The 19161-nt window shown below is 43.9% G+C and overlaps 1 long non-coding RNA gene across 1 annotated transcript; it reads left to right on the forward strand.

Annotated features, from left to right (window-relative positions):
* Positions 1 to 5749: 5749 nt before the first annotated feature.
* On the forward strand, positions 5750 to 9988 carry LOC133115444 (uncharacterized). The gene is made up of 4 exons (XR_009705633.1): positions 5750 to 7115; positions 8339 to 8403; positions 8748 to 8926; positions 9063 to 9988. It is a non-coding gene; the product is annotated as an uncharacterized LOC133115444 (long non-coding RNA).
* The last annotated feature ends 9173 nt before the right edge of the window (positions 9989 to 19161 follow it).

The following is a 19161-nucleotide window of genomic DNA, read 5'->3' on the forward strand; positions in this document are numbered from 1 at the left end:
CTGCAGCCCCCACAACAACAGAAGCCCCCACTACAACTGCAGCCCCCACAACAACAGAAGCCCCCACTACAACTGAAGCCCTGACTACAACTGCAGCCCCCACAACAACTGAAGCCCTGACTACAACTGCAGTACCCACAACAACTGATGCCCCCACTACAACTGAAGCCCTGACTACAACTGCAGCCCCCACAACAACTGAAGCCCTGACTACAACTGCAGTACCCACAACAACTGAAGCCCCCACTACAACTGCAGTACCCACAACAACTGCAGCCCCCACAACAACTGAAGACCCCACTACAACTGCAGCCCTGACTACAACTGAAGCCCTGACTACAACTGCAGCTCAAACAACAACTACAGCCCCCACAACAACTGAAGCCCTGACTACAACTGCAGCCCCCACAACAACTGAAGTCCTGTCTACAACTGCAGCCCCCACAACAACTGAAGCCCTGACTACAACTGCAGCCCCCACAACAACTGAAGCCTTGACTACAACTGCATTACCCACAACAACTGCAGCCCCCACAACAACAGAAGCCCCCACTACAACTGCAGCCCCCACAACAACAGAAGCCCCCACTACAACTGAAGCCCTGACTACAAATGCAGCCCCCACAACAACTGAAGCCCTGACTACAACTGCAGTACCCACAACAACTGATGCCCCCACTACAACTGAAGCCCTGACTACAACTGCAGCCCCCACAACAACTGAAGCCCTGACTACAACTGAAGCCCTGACTACAACTGCAGTACCAACAACAACTGCAGCCCCCACAACAACTGAAGCCCTGACTACAACTGCAGTACCCACAACAACAGAAGCCCCCACTACAACTGCAGCTACGACTACAACTGAAGCCCCGACTACAACTGAAGCCCTGACTACAACTGCAGCTCAAACAACAACTGCAGCCCCCACAACATCTGAAGCACTGACGACAACTCCAGCCCCCACAACAACAGAAGCCCCCACTACAACTGAAGCCCTGACTACAACTGCAGCTCAAACAACAACTGCAGCCCCCACAACAACTGAAGCCCTGACTACAACTGCAGTACCCACAACAACTGATGCCCCCACTACAACTGAAGCCCTGACTACAACTGCAGCCCCCACAACAACTGAAGCATTGACTACAACTGCAGCTCCCACAACAACAGAAGCCCCCACTACAACTGAAGCCCGGACTACAACTGCAGCCCCCACAACAACTGAAGCCCTGACTACAACTGCAGCCCCCACAACAACTGAAGCCCTGACTACAACTGCAGTACCCACAACAACTGATGCCCCCACTACAACTGAAGCCCTGACTACAACTGCAGCCCCCACAACAACTGAAGCCCTGACTACAACTGCAGTACCCACAACAACTGAAGCCCCCACTACAACTGCAGTACCCACAACAACTGCAGCCCCCACAACAACAGAAGACCCCACTACAACTGCAGCCCTGACTACAACTGAAGCCCTGACTACAACTGCAGCTCAAACAACAACTACAGCCCCCACAACAACTGAAGCCCTGACTACAACTGCAGCCCCCACAACAACTGAAGCCCTGTCTACAACTGCAGCCCCCACAACAACTGAAGCCCTGACTACAACTGCAGCCCCCACAACAACTGAAGCCTTGACTACAACTGCATTACCCACAACAACTGCAGCCCCCACAACAACAGAAGCCCCCACTACAACTGCAGCCCCCACAACAACAGAAGCCCCCACTACAACTGAAGCCCTGACTACAAATGCAGCCCCCACAACAACTGAAGCCCTGACTACAACTGCAGTACCCACAACAACTGATGCCCCCACTACAACTGAAGCCCTGACTACAACTGCAGCCCCCACAACAACTGAAGCCCTGACTACAACTGAAGCCCTGACTACAACTGCAGTACCAACAACAACTGCAGCCCCCACAACAACTGAAGCCCTGACTACAACTGCAGTACCCACAACAACAGAAGCCCCCACTACAACTGCAGCTACGACTACAACTGAAGCCCCGACTACAACTGAAGCCCTGACTACAACTGCAGCTCAAACAACAACTGCAGCCCCCACAACATCTGAAGCACTGACGACAACTCCAGCCCCCACAACAACAGAAGCCCCCACTACAACTGAAGCCCTGACTACAACTGCAGCTCAAACAACAACTGCAGCCCCCACAACAACTAAAGCCCTGACTACAACTGCAGTACCCACAACAACTGATGCCCCCACTACAACTGAAGCCCTGACTACAACTGCAGCCCCCACAACAACTGAAGCATTGACTACAACTGCAGCTCCCACAACAACAGAAGCCCCCACTACAACTGAAGCCCTGACTACAACTGCAGCCCCCACAACAACTGAAGCCCTGACTACAACTGCAGCCCCCACAACAACTGAAGCCCTGACTACAACTGCAGTACCCACAACAACTGAAGCCCCCACTACAACTGCAGTACCCACAACAACTGCAGCCCCCACAACAACTGAAGACCCCACTACAACTGCAGCCCTGACTACAACTGAAGCCCTGACTACAACTGCAGCTCAAACAACAACTACAGCCCCCACAACAACTGAAGCCCTTACTACAACTGCAGCCCCCACAACAACTGAAGCCCTGACTACAACTGCAGCCCCCACAACAACTGAAGCCCTGACTACAACTGCAGCCCCCACAACAACTGAAGCCTTGACTACAACTGCATTACCCACAACAACTGCAGCCCCCACAACAACAGAAGCCCCCACTACAACTGCAGCCCCCACAACAACAGAAGCCCCCACTACAACTGAAGCCCTGACTACAAATGCAGCCCCCACAACAACTGAAGCCCTGACTACAACTGCAGTACCCACAACAACTGATGCCCCCACTACAACTGAAGCCCTGACTACAACTGCAGTACCCACAACAACTGAAGCCCTGACTACAACTGCAGTACCCACAACAACTGCAGCCCCCACAACAACTGAAGCCCCCACTACAACTGCAGCCCTGACTACAACTGAAGCCCTGACTACAACTGCAGCTCAAACAACAACTACAGCCCCCACAACAACTGAAGCCCTGACTACAACTGCAGTACCCACAACAACTGCAGCCCCCACAACAACTGATGCCCCCACTACAACTGAAGCCCTGACTACAACTGCAGCCCCCACAACAACTGAAGCCTTGACTACAACTGCATTACCCACAACAACTGCAGCCCCCACAACCACAGAAGCCCCCACTACAACTGCAGCCCTGACTACAACTGAAGCCCTGACTACAACTGCAGTACCCACAACAACTGCAGCCCCGACTACAACTGAAGCCCTGATAACTACTGCAGCCCCCACAACAACTTCAACCCCCACAACAACAGAAGCCCCCACAACAACTGAAACTCTGACTACAACTGTAGCCCCCACAACGACTGTAGCCCTGACTACAACTGTAGCCCCCACAACAACTGAAGCCCTGACTACAACTGCAGTACCCACAACAACTGGAGCCCCCACAACAACTGAAGCCCTGACTACAACTGCAGCCCCCACTACAACTGAAGCCCTGACTACAACTGCAGTACCCACAACAACTGAAGCCCCCACTACAACTGCAGCCCTGACTACAACTGAAGCCCTGACTACAACTGCAGCTCAAACAACAACTGCAGCCCCCACAACAACTGAAGCCCTGACTACAACTGCAGTACCCACAACAACTGCAGCCCCCACAACAACTGATGCCCCCACTACAACTGAAGCCCTGACTACAACTGCAGCCCCCACAACAACTGAAGCCTTGACTACAACTGCAGCCCCCACAACAACAGAAGCCCCCACTACAACTGAAGCACTGACTACAACTGCAGCCCCCACAACACCTGAAGCCCTGACAACAACTGCAGCCCCCACAACAACAGAAGCCCCCACTACAACTGCAGCCCCGACTACAACTGAAGCCCCGACTACAACTGAAGCCCTGACTACAACTGCAGCTCAAACAACTGCAGCCCCCACAACAACTGATGCCCCCACTACCACTGAAGCCCTAACTACAACTGCAGCCCCCACAACAACTGAAGCCCTGACTACAAATGCAGTACCCACAACAACTGCAGCCCCGACTACAACTGAAGCCCTGATGACTACTGCAGCCCCCACAACAACTTCAACCCCCATAACAACAGAAGCCCCCACTACAACTGTAGCCCCCACAACAACTGAAGCCCCCACTACAACTGAAGCCCTGACTACAACTGCAGCCCCCACAACAACTGAAGCCCTGACTACAACTGCAGTACCCACAACAACTGATGCCCCCACTACAACTGAAGCCCTGACTACAACTGCAGCCCCCACAACAACTGAAGCCCTGACTACAACTGCAGCTCAAACAACAACTACAGCCCCCACAACAACTGAAGCCCTGACTACAACTGCAGCCCCCACAACAACTGAAGCCCTGACTACAACTGCAGCCCCCACAACAACTGAAGCCCTGACTACAACTGCAGCCCCCACAACAACTGAAGCCTTGACTACAACTGCATTACCCACAACAACTGCAGCCCCCACAACAACAGAAGCCCCCACTACAACTGCAGCCCCCACAACAACAGAAGCCCCCACTACAACTGAAGCCCTGACTACAAATGCAGCCCCCACAACAACTGAAGCCCTGACTACAACTGCAGTACCCACAACAACTGATGCCCCCACTACAACTGAAGCCCTGACTACAACTGCAGCCCCCACAACAACTGAAGCCCTGACTACAACTGCAGTACCCACAACAACTGAAGCCCTGACTACAACTGCAGTACCCACAACAACTGCAGCCCCCACAACAACTGAAACCCCCACTACAACTGTAGCCCTGACTACAATTGAAGCCCTGATGACAACTGCAGCTCAAACAACAACTACAGCCCCCACAACAACTGAAGCCCTGACTACAACTGCAGTACCCACAACAACTGCAGCCCCCACAACAACTGATGCCCCCACTACAACTGAAGCCCTGACTACAACTGCAGCCCCCACAACAACTGAAGCCTTGACTACAACTGCATTACCCACAACAACTGCAGCCCCCACAACAACTGATGCCCCCACTACAACTGAAGCCCTGACTACAACTGCAGCCCCCACAACAACTGAAGCCTTGACTACAACTGCAGCCCCCACAACAACAGAAGCCCCCACTACAACTGAAGCACTGACTACAACTGCAGCCCCCACAACAACTGAAGCCCTGACTACAACTGCAGCCCCCACAACACCTGAAGCCCTGACAACAACTGCAGCCCCCACAACAACAGAAGCCCCCACTACAACTGCAGCCCCGACTACAACTGATGCCCCCACTACCACTGAAGCCCTAACTACAACTGCAGCCCCCACAACAACTGAAGCCCTGACTACAACTGCAGTACCCACAACAACTGCAGCCCCGACTACAACTGAAGCCCTGATGACTACTGCAGCCCCCACAACAACTTCAACCCCCATAACAACAGAAGCCCCCACTACAACTGTAGCCCCCACAACAACTGAAGCCCCCACTACAACTGAAGCCCTGACTACAACTGCAGCCCCCACAACAACTGAAGCCCTGACTACAACTGCAGCCCCCACAACACCTGAAGCCCTGACTACAACTGCAGTACCCACAACAACAGAAGCCCCCACTACAACTGAAGCCCTGACTACAACTGCAGCCCCCACAACAACTGAAGCCCTGACTACAACTGCAGCCCCCACAACACCTGAAGCCCTGACTACAACTGCAGTACTCACAACAACTGCAGCCCCCACAACAACAGAAGCCCCCACTACAACTGCAGCCCCGACTACAACTGTAGCCCCCACAACAACTGAAGCCCTGACTACAACTGCAGTACCCACAACAACTGAAGCCCCCACAACAACTGATGCCCCGACTACAACTGCAGCCCCGACTACAACTGAAGCCTTGACTACAACTGCAGCCCCCACAACAACTGAAGCCCCTGGAACAACTGAAGCCCCGATTACAACTGCAGCTCAAACAACAACTGAAGCCTTGACTACAACTGCAGCCCCCACAACAACTGAAGCTCCGACTACAACTGTAGGCCCCACTACAACTGAAGCCTCGACTACAACTGAAGCCCCGACTACAACTGAAGCCTTGACTACAACTGCAGCTCAAACAACAAGTCCAGCCCCCACAACAACAGAAGCCCCCACTACAACTGCAGCCCCCACAACAACAGAAGCTCCGACTACAACTACAGCCCCAACAACAACTGCAGCCCCGACTACAACTGAAGCCCAAACAACAAATTCAAACCCCACAACAACAGAAGCCCCGACTACAACTGAAGCCCTGACTACAACTGCAGCTCAAACACCAACTGCAGCCCCCACAACAACTGAAGCCCTGACTACAACTGCAGCCCCAACAATACCTGCAGCCCCCACTACAACAGCAAACCCTACGACAGCTGCAGCCCTTCCAGTAAATGCAGCTCCCACTATAACTGCAGCCCCTACGACAACGGTAGCTCCCTCTACAACTGCAGCACCGACAACAGCAGCCCAGACTACAACTGCAGCCCTGACTACAACTGCAGCCCTGACTATAACTGCAGCCGCCTTGACAACTGCAGCCCCCATTACAACTGCAGCCCCCACCACAACAGCAGTCCAGACTACAACTGCAGCCCCCATTACAACTGCAGCCCCCTCTACAACTGCAGCCCCCATTACAACTGCAGCCCCCACTACAACTGCAGCCCTGACTACAACTGCAGCCCCCACTACAACTGCAGCTCCCACAACAACTGAAGCCCTGACTACAACTGTAGCCCCCACAACAACTGCAGCCCCCACAACAACTCCAGCCCCGACTACAACTCCAGCCCCCACTACTACGACTACAACTCCAGCCTCAACTACAACAACTATCGTCCTCACAACAACAACTGCAGCCCCTGCAAATCCACCATCAGCAAATGAGGGTGTCCAGAACCTGTTTTTCAGAATTATTAGAGCTTTTGTAGATGCATTGTTAAACCAAAACTCTCCTGAATTCCAGGATCTAGCACGTCTTATCGTTAGACAGGTAAGCTGTCGTTCTTGACTTCTGTCAGAATGTTTTACCTCCTTTAAGTCAGAACTCATGTCAGTGTCGGTGCTAACTGATTGTATTCTTAAAATTAAATTCCAAGTTCTGCTTCCACTGTGACTCATCACCTGAACCTCATTCAGAAAATTAGTAATATTGTCTATAGGGTGCATTGTAGATTAAATGAGATCCTGTTTGTGAAAGACAAAGCTGTAATTCCCGATTTAAAATCTCAACTTCACTTTTTTTAAATTCATGCCTGTATTGGACCAAACCCTATTGGCCTTTTCTTTTTTCAAAGAGAGTTTCATTGAATCCTCATTTAAAACTGTTGCCTTAATGTGGGACAATGAGCTTTCCTTCAAAGATAATTTACAAAGATAAGTCTCTAGCTTCAGGTTACTCACTTGGAGTAAAGTTAATCAAGTTCTAATTTTTCAGATGGCATCAAGCATACAGATATAAAAAGATTTGTGCTGGTGATATAACAGCCTTAATATTGTACAGCAAGCAAAAGGCAACCAATATTGTTTTAATCACTGGATTAATATTTATATTAATAGTCATATTTATAGGCCATAAAATTGAATGTCACGTCAGATCAAAAAAGGTACTTTATATTTTAATTTGATGCTAGATAAATTATCAAAGGTTTGTTTTGGTTTGATTCAGTTGAATTATCTTTTATAGTGGTAATGTGAGCTTGACTAAATGCAGTGGACAGTTTTGTCCTTCAAATCCCCTTAAATACAGAGCTCTTTGCAAGTGCAGCAAAGGCAAAAGGCAAAGTGAACTGCCAGTAAAAACCATTTGAATTTCATTCACTCATAATGCAAAGGACAAACATTTACTGAATCTAGGCCAGACTAACATGGTGTGAGATGAGTGAACACAGAGCAGATTAAAAACTGCCTCACCAAGTGCAGAAATGTTAAAAATAGTTAAGGATGCAAAGGTCATAAAAATGAGGTCCTGCAAGGACATGGATCATTTACAAATCAGTTCTCTTGTGTCACAAGTCTTGGGTGACATTCATTAATTTTTTTAATTGCTTCGAAACCTTGGTATTACTTCGGAATTTGTATACTTTCAACCATTGACTTATCTTATGTTTTCATTATGTTTACTGAAAAGTGATATGTTTAAATCTATAATGTAAATTTATATTTGTATTGAACTAACCTGCATAACCTGCATATGTTCTGGCTAATTTTTCACAGTTGAACCGTGCCTATCGCAGAAGATACCCCAGAACCTACAGCAGGTGTAGGGTTCGACGGTTCAGGTAAGAGTAGAAAGTTTGAAGGGGGCCCAGAGATTGCATTTGCACAGGGCCCAGAATTCCATGCCACATCCCTGTGGGTTTCTACTGCAGTCACTGCCCAGAATGAGACATGGCTATTAGTGGTGCTGCTGCCTTTTCTACTGAGCCACTTTGATATTGTAGTGGCAGAAGGACCATGAGGGCGGCTGCTCCATAGAGACGTCTGCTTCATGCCTAACCTGCAACCCTTTTCTGTTCCTTCCTTTCTCTTTCCCTTCATCCGTAATCTCTTTGTCTTTTCCTCACCTCCACTCCTCCCCCTCCCCCCCTCCCCCCTTGCTCTTTCATGACCTTCCCGTGAACAGGCGTGGGCGTCCTTTGTCTACTGTTGTCAACCGGATGGACACCATACTAGTAGACACAGAACTGATATTTGTCAACCAGTCTGTGGTTCCAAATGTGACCGAGACAGAAACAGCCCTTCAGGAGGCCGTTAATGATTCAACTGTTGACTTGGGCGTCATTCCATCCAGCATTACTGCAGGTCAGTTCTTTACTCTTCACTCAAGTAGCATCATTATTTACTCCTCATCTATGCAGTGTCAAATGTGCATATGTAAAATGGTTCTGATGCATTGTGGTATTATTTATATATTTAATGCTGATCCTTGTTTTCCCAGAAGACACAAACACCACCATAACTACAACTACAACAAGCGGTGCCATGGCAGCAAACAAACCCCAGGAAGTCATCAGTTTTCTGTTCCCTCTTATTCTTGTCATTTACTATCTGTTAACAGGCTCCCTTGGTTTTAGCCAGATAAATATATAAGCCTTTATGATTTTGACACTTGATGCTACTCTATGACTGATAACTTGTTTTAACAGATTTCTTTTAAAAAAGTGCATATCCTTCACTGAGTGCCTCATTGAGCCATTGATCAGGGTTCTTTGTACATATATGATATATATCATATTTCTATAAAGTTAAAGAATAGTTAAAAACTGAATCAAATCAATATTTTTTGTGACCACCCTTTGGCGTTAAAACTGCATCACTTCTCTGAGATAGCCAACGTTGTCCTGCACTTCTATAAGACAATCAGCAGGGAGGTTGTTCCAAGCATGTTGGAGACCTTGCTTCTGATCTCAGACAGCCTTGATCAAGTTTTTATGTAAAATGTAGTCAACTGCTTACAGTGATGTTACTTTTTTTATAAATACAAAAATGTCTCTGTAAACATTTTTTTTTTGGAAATCTCAAAAAAATAAACATATACATAATAAAGTCTAAAGGGTGCCTAAGACTTCTGCACATTACTGTATATATATATATGTGTGTGTGTGTGTGTGTGTGTGTGTATGGAAATATATATATATTTCACACTTGAAGTCCTTATGGTTTGAATGAAGCTGAAGTCCTAATGGTTTGATTGAAGAACTGCTCCTTCACTGCTCCTTCACCCCATTTACTTTCCTTATTATACAGTAAGTCTAGACTTTCTTATTTCATAGATGTTTACATACCTTTGGAATAATTGTAAAAGTGCTGTAATATGTGATTGCTCTATATTATATATTTCTAAATAAATTATATTATGATGAATTTATGATGATACATTTCTTTGTGACTTTTTCTTTGAGAGACAAAGAAGGCACTACATCATCAGCTGAGCGACATTCAGTTTAAACAGGGGCTATTTAATGGTAATTTTTTTCCCCACAGAACAAAAAAGGAAAATATTGCAAAGGCAACAGCAATTATTATTTTCCACATATGGCCTTGTATATGGTTAATTAAATCCAAAGAATTGTTGGATTCAAGAAAGAAATGACAATTTTAGGAGAGAATTCAAGTACTTGAATCGAATAGAAATGTGTTATCTGGCAATTAGAATGTCATTGCCCAATAAACTAGAGTTGTGGGTTCTGTAATACTCAAGAAGAGAGGATTCAAATATGCTGGCTGCCGGGCCGATATTCAATTGATCTGCAAGTTTTAAAATATCTATAAACTGTCATGCATAATTATCTATTTGCTGGTATCTTTTTAATTATTTACATTTTTCTGTTTGGTCAGACTCATACGATCTACCTGGGGCCTGCTCCACAAAGCAAGGTACTGAGTTAGCCGGATAACTGCACCTCCACAAATCTGGAACATGTAATGAAGCAAAAACATTTGTTCTGGGTTTTACTATGTGCAGTTATCCGGCCGAGTCAGTCATGGTGCTCTAAATCATGAAAACTACTCAATAATTAAACATTTAGCTCATATATACTTTTGCAATAGCACATTTAACATTTATACCTATCATTTCAGAGATTGTAAATGTAGGAAAAATGTACATTTGCTTAGCTATATGTGAGAAAAAAGGGATATTTTTCTTACATGCACAGAAAAATAATAGTGTTCACTTTTGGCACCCCATAGGAATGCGGACCCAAACACAGAAACACAAGGAGACAGGAGTGAAGTCAAAAACCACATCATTTTACTGGGAAATACAGCTGGGCAAAATAAAGAAAACTGTAGAATACTGTAGAGACTGGGAATACTGTAGAGACTAAACACAGGAATACTGTATAGACTGGGAATACTGTAGAGACTAAACACAGGAATACTGTAGAGACTGGGAATACTGTAGAGACTAAACACAGGAATACTGTAGAGACCAAACAGAAGGAATACTGTAGAGACCAAACACAGGAATACTGTAGAGACCAAACACAGGAATACTGTAGAGACCAAACACAGGAATACGGGAGAGACCAAACACAGGAATGCTGTAGAGCCCAAACACAGGAATACGGTAGAGACCAAACACAGGAATACTTTAGAGACAGTGTAGTGTACAGTTTTACTTTGATCCAATTCCAATCGGCCGAGTTGTGATGTACTCACTCAAGCCAATATGGTCGAACAAACACAGTCCTGCATGAACCGTAAGACATACAATAAAGCCATAAGTGAACCACAGCTCCACATTTGAAAACATAGACATTCTGCCAAAGCTACAGTACTGCAGCATTAAATGTCCTGTGTATTTATATTCATAAGCCCCAGAAATAGCCCCAAATTGCTTCGTATGACTAGCTAGCCGATTGTTATCGTAAACAGTCTTACAGGAACTAATACACAGTCACCAAGAAATATTCATTTAAATTATCTGACCATGAAGCATGTGAACAGGAACGACAGCCCGGTTATGTTGTACACCCAACTCAAAGTGCGAGAACCAGTATTATATAGGCCTAGTGGAATTAAGACAATCCAAGTAAATTTTTTGAAAAAATATAAACTGCTCTGCTTCAACAATACTAAAGGCCTAAGACCTTTGTCTACCACAAACGATACAACTGTAACTTAGTTTAAGACAAATAAACGTTTAGCTAAACACGCATGATTGAACACTTAAAAGGAACATGTACCTGCCCAATTTGCACTCCAGACAACCAATCACTGAAACTCAGTATACTATTGGTTATTATCCAAGTGAAGAATACATATCTAGTTATACAACGATGAATTTTCAAATATCCATCTGAGGCACAATTCTTGTGCAACTACGCTGGCAGTGCTCACTACTATGTTCGTAGCTAATTTGCTTGTTGCTACTGAAAACAAACTGGTATTGTTTTACAAGTAGACATGTAGTCTTCGCTCGGATAATAAGTAATAGTATACAGAGTTTCAATGATCGCTTGTCTGGCGTGCAATTTGGGCAGCTAGCCGCAAACAATCAGAATAAGCCCCCATGCCATTGACTGTGGCAATTAGAATGAGCTTGTATTATTGTACAGCTGTACAATGTTTTGGTATTGTCAACAGTATATTTTTAAATCCGAATTTAAAGACTATAAACACAGGCAAAGGGTGAGTCAACATGTCCGTGAGCCTTTTTCAACAATAGGAAGGGATTTACAATGGTCTTGTAACAATGTTTTAACACAAAAATTTTACCTATTGTACCTTAAACATAGACATTGTAGAACTATCAATTTTCTTTTAGAAGAATCAAATTATTATATTTCTTTATCTTTATTGTAAATAATGCCTTTCTTTTTCCAGTTTTTTCTTTAATTGAAATTGGCACAGTAACATCAAGGAAAGTTTAAAACGGAGAAATAAAAATGAAATACTCTTTCCTTTTACTTTTAAGAATTAATACAATTATTGTATTGTCTCCCCTGGACACAGTGGGGGGGGGGGGGGGGGGGGGGGGGGGACCCTCCACTATGCAGGTCTAATAGATACTGTGGCTGGGGTTCAACCATGCAGTGCCTGGCCCAAATTAATTCAAATTCAAATAATTGTTTATCCTAAATATTTTTTCCATTAAGCTCAAAAGGAAAACAGAAAACAATAATTTTTGTATTTACTGCATATCTGGCAGCAGCAGGTTTTAGGCTCACCTTGTACCCTTTATGTAATGTCGAGGATGGGCGGAGAGCCAGACGCGACTAAAGGTAAACCCCTATCCACAAAATCCTGGAAGCGAAAGGAACTGGGATGTACAAATGCAAATACAAATGGGGAATACTCCCGGAACAAAGGGAGGAACAGAAAATAACACCGAAAAAAACTCCGTACGAATCAGAAAATAAAGCCCCAAAAACGGCTATGAGAAAATAAAACGATCCTTAAAAAACAGGGCGACTAACCAACCAAAATAAGTGCGTAGTAAGAGCACTGAAATCCCCGGACCGGGGATAAATGTACAACCTAGCAAAAGACTAGGTACGAAAATAAAACCTTGAGTCGCAGCTCAGGAGAAAAACACAAAGAAAAATACATATGCCGGGGACACCGTCCCTCTACCACCAGCTCACACGAGCACGGAAAATAAAAGAGAATGAAAACAAAGAACCTATAGGAAGGTGTCAGCCGTGAACACACACTAACAAACTGAACACCTTCGTTACCTTTTCTTTTCTTTTTTAAGATTGTCAGAAACACAAACCAGCACATTACCTGACTCAACCAGCTCTGAGTCTGCCTTGAATACATACCGGGGACAACGTCCCTCACCCACAGACTCACACGAGCCGAACACAAAAGAGAAAAAAACTAAAGAATCTCAAAACCCAGAACCAGCACAATACCTAATAAAATAACACTAGCGAAAGTAGTCTGCTATTGACTAAGCTACGGATGGATCGTATATTGGCTGTCCAGGGCTGTCCATGTGGCGATGCATCGCTGTTAGTTTCAGCTGCTTAAAAATGAACGGCTAACCTTGTTGCTGTAGAATTCTGGATCATATTAGTATCCTATTATACTTTTTCATATGTTATTATTTTGGTGATATAATGCTCTAGCTACATGTATTTATTGATACGCTGAACACATTTATTGTTTTCCTACAAGTGTACTGCCATTGGTGAATACAGTAAGTCAAGGTAGCCTATTTGGTGGTGGGGAAGGCATTCAGAAAGGAAGGAGCTGGTCATCTGGTTACTATAGAAATTCTGTGGTCATAGGCACACAAAGTTTATCATTGCCCCCTCCCCCGCACCCCCATCCTGTGTTATGCAAGCATGTGAATAATTGCCCCACAGATCATGTGTTTGCCTGAAGCAGCTTTTACAAATCAATTCAAATTGCTTTTAAACTCTGCCCCTCCCCCCTGCCCCCTCTACCCCCACAGGCACATATAATTCCCAACCGGGATTACTCAGGCAATAATGAACATCAATTACCTAGCTGCTGCATTTGGAAACTTCCTACTAACTCAAGAGATGTGCAAATGTGCAAAGTCCTTTGGGGTTTGATAAAAACGGAAGAGGTAATTAATAGAAGGTGCAGGTCTTTTAAAGGTGTGCCAGAATGTGTGAGATGTCTGTACTGTGTCTGATCATTCATGAGTGGTGAGTGGTCACCAGAGCAATGACATCGGCTAACATAGCCACAGATTCTGTATTTTAAGTGTGGAACTAGTTGGGAACAAATGGATAATTGTGTACCAATGTTAATGTGAATGGAAAATGCACCTATCTTGCCCTCTGTTGCTTTTTTATGGAAAGTAAATGAGCAAACTGCTCCACCAGGTTGAACCCTTGGATAGTAGCCTACAGGAGCTATATGATTGTATATGATGAAGTTGCAATCTCAGGAACCATGGACAGCTTATGCCCACTCATTTGAATGAAGTCAATGACGTCAACTATGTTCTGTCACAGCAAAACCCTGGTTAATGACACAAGATGGGAACTATAAATGTCCTGGTAACAGGACTCAGCTTGCAGCTGAACCACAGAAGAAGTCAGCTCCTACTTTTTGGCCTTCTTTTTTTCTTGTTAAAAACATAAAATAACACAATAAAAATACAAAAGTACATTTGGGGTTTTGCAAAGCCTTTAATCAAATCAAACAATGTGCACAAACCAAAAAATCACGAACTAAATGCTCTCTAATATCCTTTTTTTTGGGGGGGGGGACAGACTGAGTTGTTGGGTGTTCAACTCTTGCCTCTTTCTATTTCAGTGTAGTCCATGTACTGATTCAGACTTTCAGTTTGATGAAAGGGAATTAAATTATCAGGTTTAGTATATTTACTGATTCAGACTTTCAGTTTGAAGGGGGGTAAAATTATTATCAAGTCTAGTCCATTTACTGATTCAGACTTTCAGTTTGAAGGAGAGGAATTAATTTGTCAAGTTTAGTCCATTTACTCATTCAGACTTTCAGTTTGAAGGGGAATGAAATTGTCAAGTGTAGTCCATTTGATCCCAGGCTGGACCATCTTCCTACAACAGTTAAAACATGGTCTTTGGTCTTCCACTGCACAGGCCATTGCCATCGTTACAATTATTATAATACGGGACATTTCAACTACTTACCTTCAGTTCCTAATTTATACAGCATCTTGAAATGATGAGGTTGTGTTCTGAAAGGCAAATTCTTACAATGAATTGCTGTATGGGAAGACATCTAATTTAATTACCGGTATGACTGCATTCGTATTGGATGGTTACTACCACCTCCTCCTGCTTACCATTCCATCTTCCTGTAGTATCATCTTGACTTCTTTTATAACGCTCCTCAATCAGCTTCCTATAGCACAGAGAGCATAGAGGCTTCATATTATCCCTTCACTCTCATAACTCCTCCAGCTAAATTAAACCTTGGTTTCTTCACACAGCTGCGCACAATTTAAAACATTTCACCTTCAGCAGAAGGATTAGGCGGCAAGGTTTACTATGGTTTTGGATTTTTAAAAATTGTTTATTAAAGGTACAATAGGTAAGATTTGTGTTTCAAAACACTGTTACAAGACCATTGTAAATCCCTTCCTATCATTGAAAAAGGCTCACTGACATGTTGACCCTCTGCCTGCGTTTATAGTTCCACAATGTAGTTGACAAGCCGGCACTCTGTACCAAAACATCATATAGCTGTACAATAATTCATGCTCATTGGTTGAAAATTGGTTCTAATTGCCACAGCCAATGGCGTTTTAACGTTCACAGAGAAGGGGGAGGGATAAACAGTGTTGTGGTTTGAAGGTGTTTGTTGCTGCTATTCCTCTCTTGACTGTTAGAAGTACGAAATTACCTTTGTACCTTTAATGAAGCTTACTTTTTGGCAAAGACACTTGATCCTGAAAGAAACAAAGATTTGAAAGCTGAAAGCATGCTTCTCATGTGTAAAGGTTGGAGCGTGAGAAGCCAGCCCTGACTGGACCGTATTTTGGTTGATACTTGCCGCCGTAGAGCATCCATTTCCTGTTGCTGCAGCTCTATGATGGAGTCATATGTGCGGTAAATGGATTTCATCCGTTCCCTTTGGCTGCCTATTTCCTTCTGCACTGTAGCACTGAGATTGCTCATTTCCTCATTCATGTGCTGTGTTAAGTAATGGATGTCCCTCTGAGATTCCTGTGATGGGCAAAGACAAGCAGCTGCCAATTCCTGCCTAGAAGTCCATACAAATGCTAGTTCATTACTGTATGTTCTGAGGTTCTTCTCTTGCAATGCAATAAAGATGTTTTTGACCAGTGTGTATTTTTTACATCATTACTAAAGGTGGTCCTAATACCCAACATGTACTTGAAAGGGGGAATTATGAAATGTACCCCTTCACGTATGTCCAGTGCCTTGCGCAACGCCTCACAGGTGTTCCTCAATTCCTCCTTTTCTTCTTTCAGCCACACATTTTCCTTGACTAAAAAAAATAAAAATGAAGAAAACCATGTCACACATTAAATTATGGCATTAATGGCATCTAAGATGTTGAAAAATTGCTGTTTGAAAGACTATCTGGAAAAAAACTTACCCAGGCACGTCCATTTTGTGACCTAGATTTAAAAAACAAATGGAAAATCGAAATAAATAATTTCATACAATGCAAAGTAATGCAGAGCAGTGCAGCCTATAACGATTTAGATAAAAATGAATGAAGACTTACGATGGCTTCGGCTCCCCAGATAAGGGCCAGAGCTGTTGAGAAGGTGAAAATGGCGACTCTCATTCTGGCCATCCACATTAATATGGAGTCTGTCTGAAACTCCTTTGGTGGAATGACCATCAACTGGACAATAAAAATAAATAAATAAATAAATAAAAACATGGTGTTAAATTAAACACTTAAAGAACTGGATTTAATATATTAGCCAGCTACAGCTGCAGTCCATACGAATTTCTGTTATTTTGCCTCTGTAGTCCAGCACATTGGATTTGAAATGAAACGGTGATTATGAGGTTGAAGTGCAGGCTGTCCATTAATTTGTATGTGCTGAACACAAACTCATAAAACACAATTTCAACCTCATAAAAGTAGCTAATTCTAGCTGTTCTAAAGATCGTAATTATACTCACTGCAGTCGAAACCTCAGTCAGTTTTCCGTCTGTCCAAAGCGGGTCCTCCAGAACCTCAGCTTGACACACACCCTAAGGGAAAAGGTGATAATGATGGTTTTACTCATTTTCTGGTTGTAACAGTCACAATTCAGAATGTTGTGATGATACGTATTTTAGATACTTACGTTTCCTTCCCATCTGACCCACTCATTCTCAGTGGAAAGCAATTGGACGCTAAATCCACTGGCCACCCGCACGTTTCCGATTAAATATGGTATTACTGGGGAAATAAATAATAAAAAATAAATAAATATTAAGTAAGCTTTCTTTGTTCTAACACTTCTGACACCTGGTTGACACCATAGGCCTACGTAATATTTATAAACCAATTCAACAATAAGCGATGCACAAAGGCTAGATAACGTACAGTGTGCAATGACGTTACGTTATGTTACGTTATTCGTATAGTAGCGCTGCTTTACCATTTGTCTTGACGCCAGTGTATATGTCAATGTACTGTAGTACCCAAAAATGACAAAGCAAGAACAACAAACTCCAAGCAACAACCGCCATGAACGAAGTGCATCTGAATATGCTGAAGAGATCAAGGAAAATCCTTATAAAAGCCTTATATCCTACTATGTCATCACAATTCCCCTATGACTCTACTCAGCACTTTGGAATTCTATTTAATTGTTCTGAACTTGGCGTAACAAAACTGATTACGACTACTACTATTACTACTACTACTACTACTACTACTACTAGTGATGATAATAATAATAATAATAATAATAATAATAATAATAATTAAACATTAATTACTAATCCCTATCTAGTGAATGTCTAGTGAGTCCCTATCTAGTGAATACGTTATATAGTTTACTAAATAAACGGTCACTTCGGACAGCAGAAGTCTTATTTTGCAATAGATCAGCGTAATCATGTAGGGTACGCGCTGCTGCATATAGCTACAAAACCATGAACAAACATACCATATAGCCTGTTCTTAAAACATGACTCCAGAGATATTAACGCTACTTATGCTCTTGCCTATGTAAAAGAACACATTTTCGCTGAGTAGACTAAAAAAGCTAAAAGACAGCCCCCTACACATTTATATCTGAAAATTGGAACAGGACACGGATTTAGAAGAATGCTGTTGAATGCTGTTGACTGGATGTGACCTACTAGTTCGTTCCGGATAACATTACTGTCAATAGGGATTAGGCCACATTTGATTTGTGAAAAACCGGGACATTTGACGCGTTAAACCCATTCAAAAAAGTGCGGGTTGCTGGTCTTATTTTGTTCTCTCGTCCGTATCTCCCTCCATTTTATAAAACCGACAAAATAAAAAAATAAATAATCATAAGTATTAGGCGATTATCTCTAGACTAGTCACAAGCTGAACTTTCCTACGGTGGGGTCGTTGAAGTGAATGCACACGCCAGACTGACAAGCCCATGCAGCAGTTGCTAGGTGATAAGGTAAACTTTCGTTTTTATGCTACTAATTAAAAAGAAGTATAGGCATATGGCCAATCGTCGCTGTGTTTTACTCATTTTTACCTGTTTACACACACGGGACCGGATGTCTAAACGTAAAGAAGAAAAAACTGAATAGCAGTAGAAGAAGATGTAAGATTTTATTTGGGGGGCGGCCTGTAGCGTAGTGGCTAAGGTAAATGACTGGGACACGCAAGGTCTGGGGTCCAATCGCGGTGTAGCCACAATAAGATCCGCACAGCCGCGGGGCCCCTGAGCAAGGCCCTTAACCCTGCATTGCTCCAGGGGAGGATCGTCTCCTGCTAAGTCTAATCAACTGTACGTCGCTCTGGATAAGAGCGTCTGCCAAATGCCAATAATGTAATAATGTAATTTGGAACTCTGACATTTAGAAGTACAAAAAATTTGTGTCCTGGGAAAGAATAGTTTTTCGCAGAAAAAGATAACAATCCCGGGAAAACCAGAACGT

This window comes from Conger conger, chromosome 16, assembly GCF_963514075.1.
Source record: "Conger conger chromosome 16, fConCon1.1, whole genome shotgun sequence".
Classification (NCBI taxonomy): Eukaryota; Metazoa; Chordata; class Actinopteri; order Anguilliformes; family Congridae; genus Conger; species Conger conger.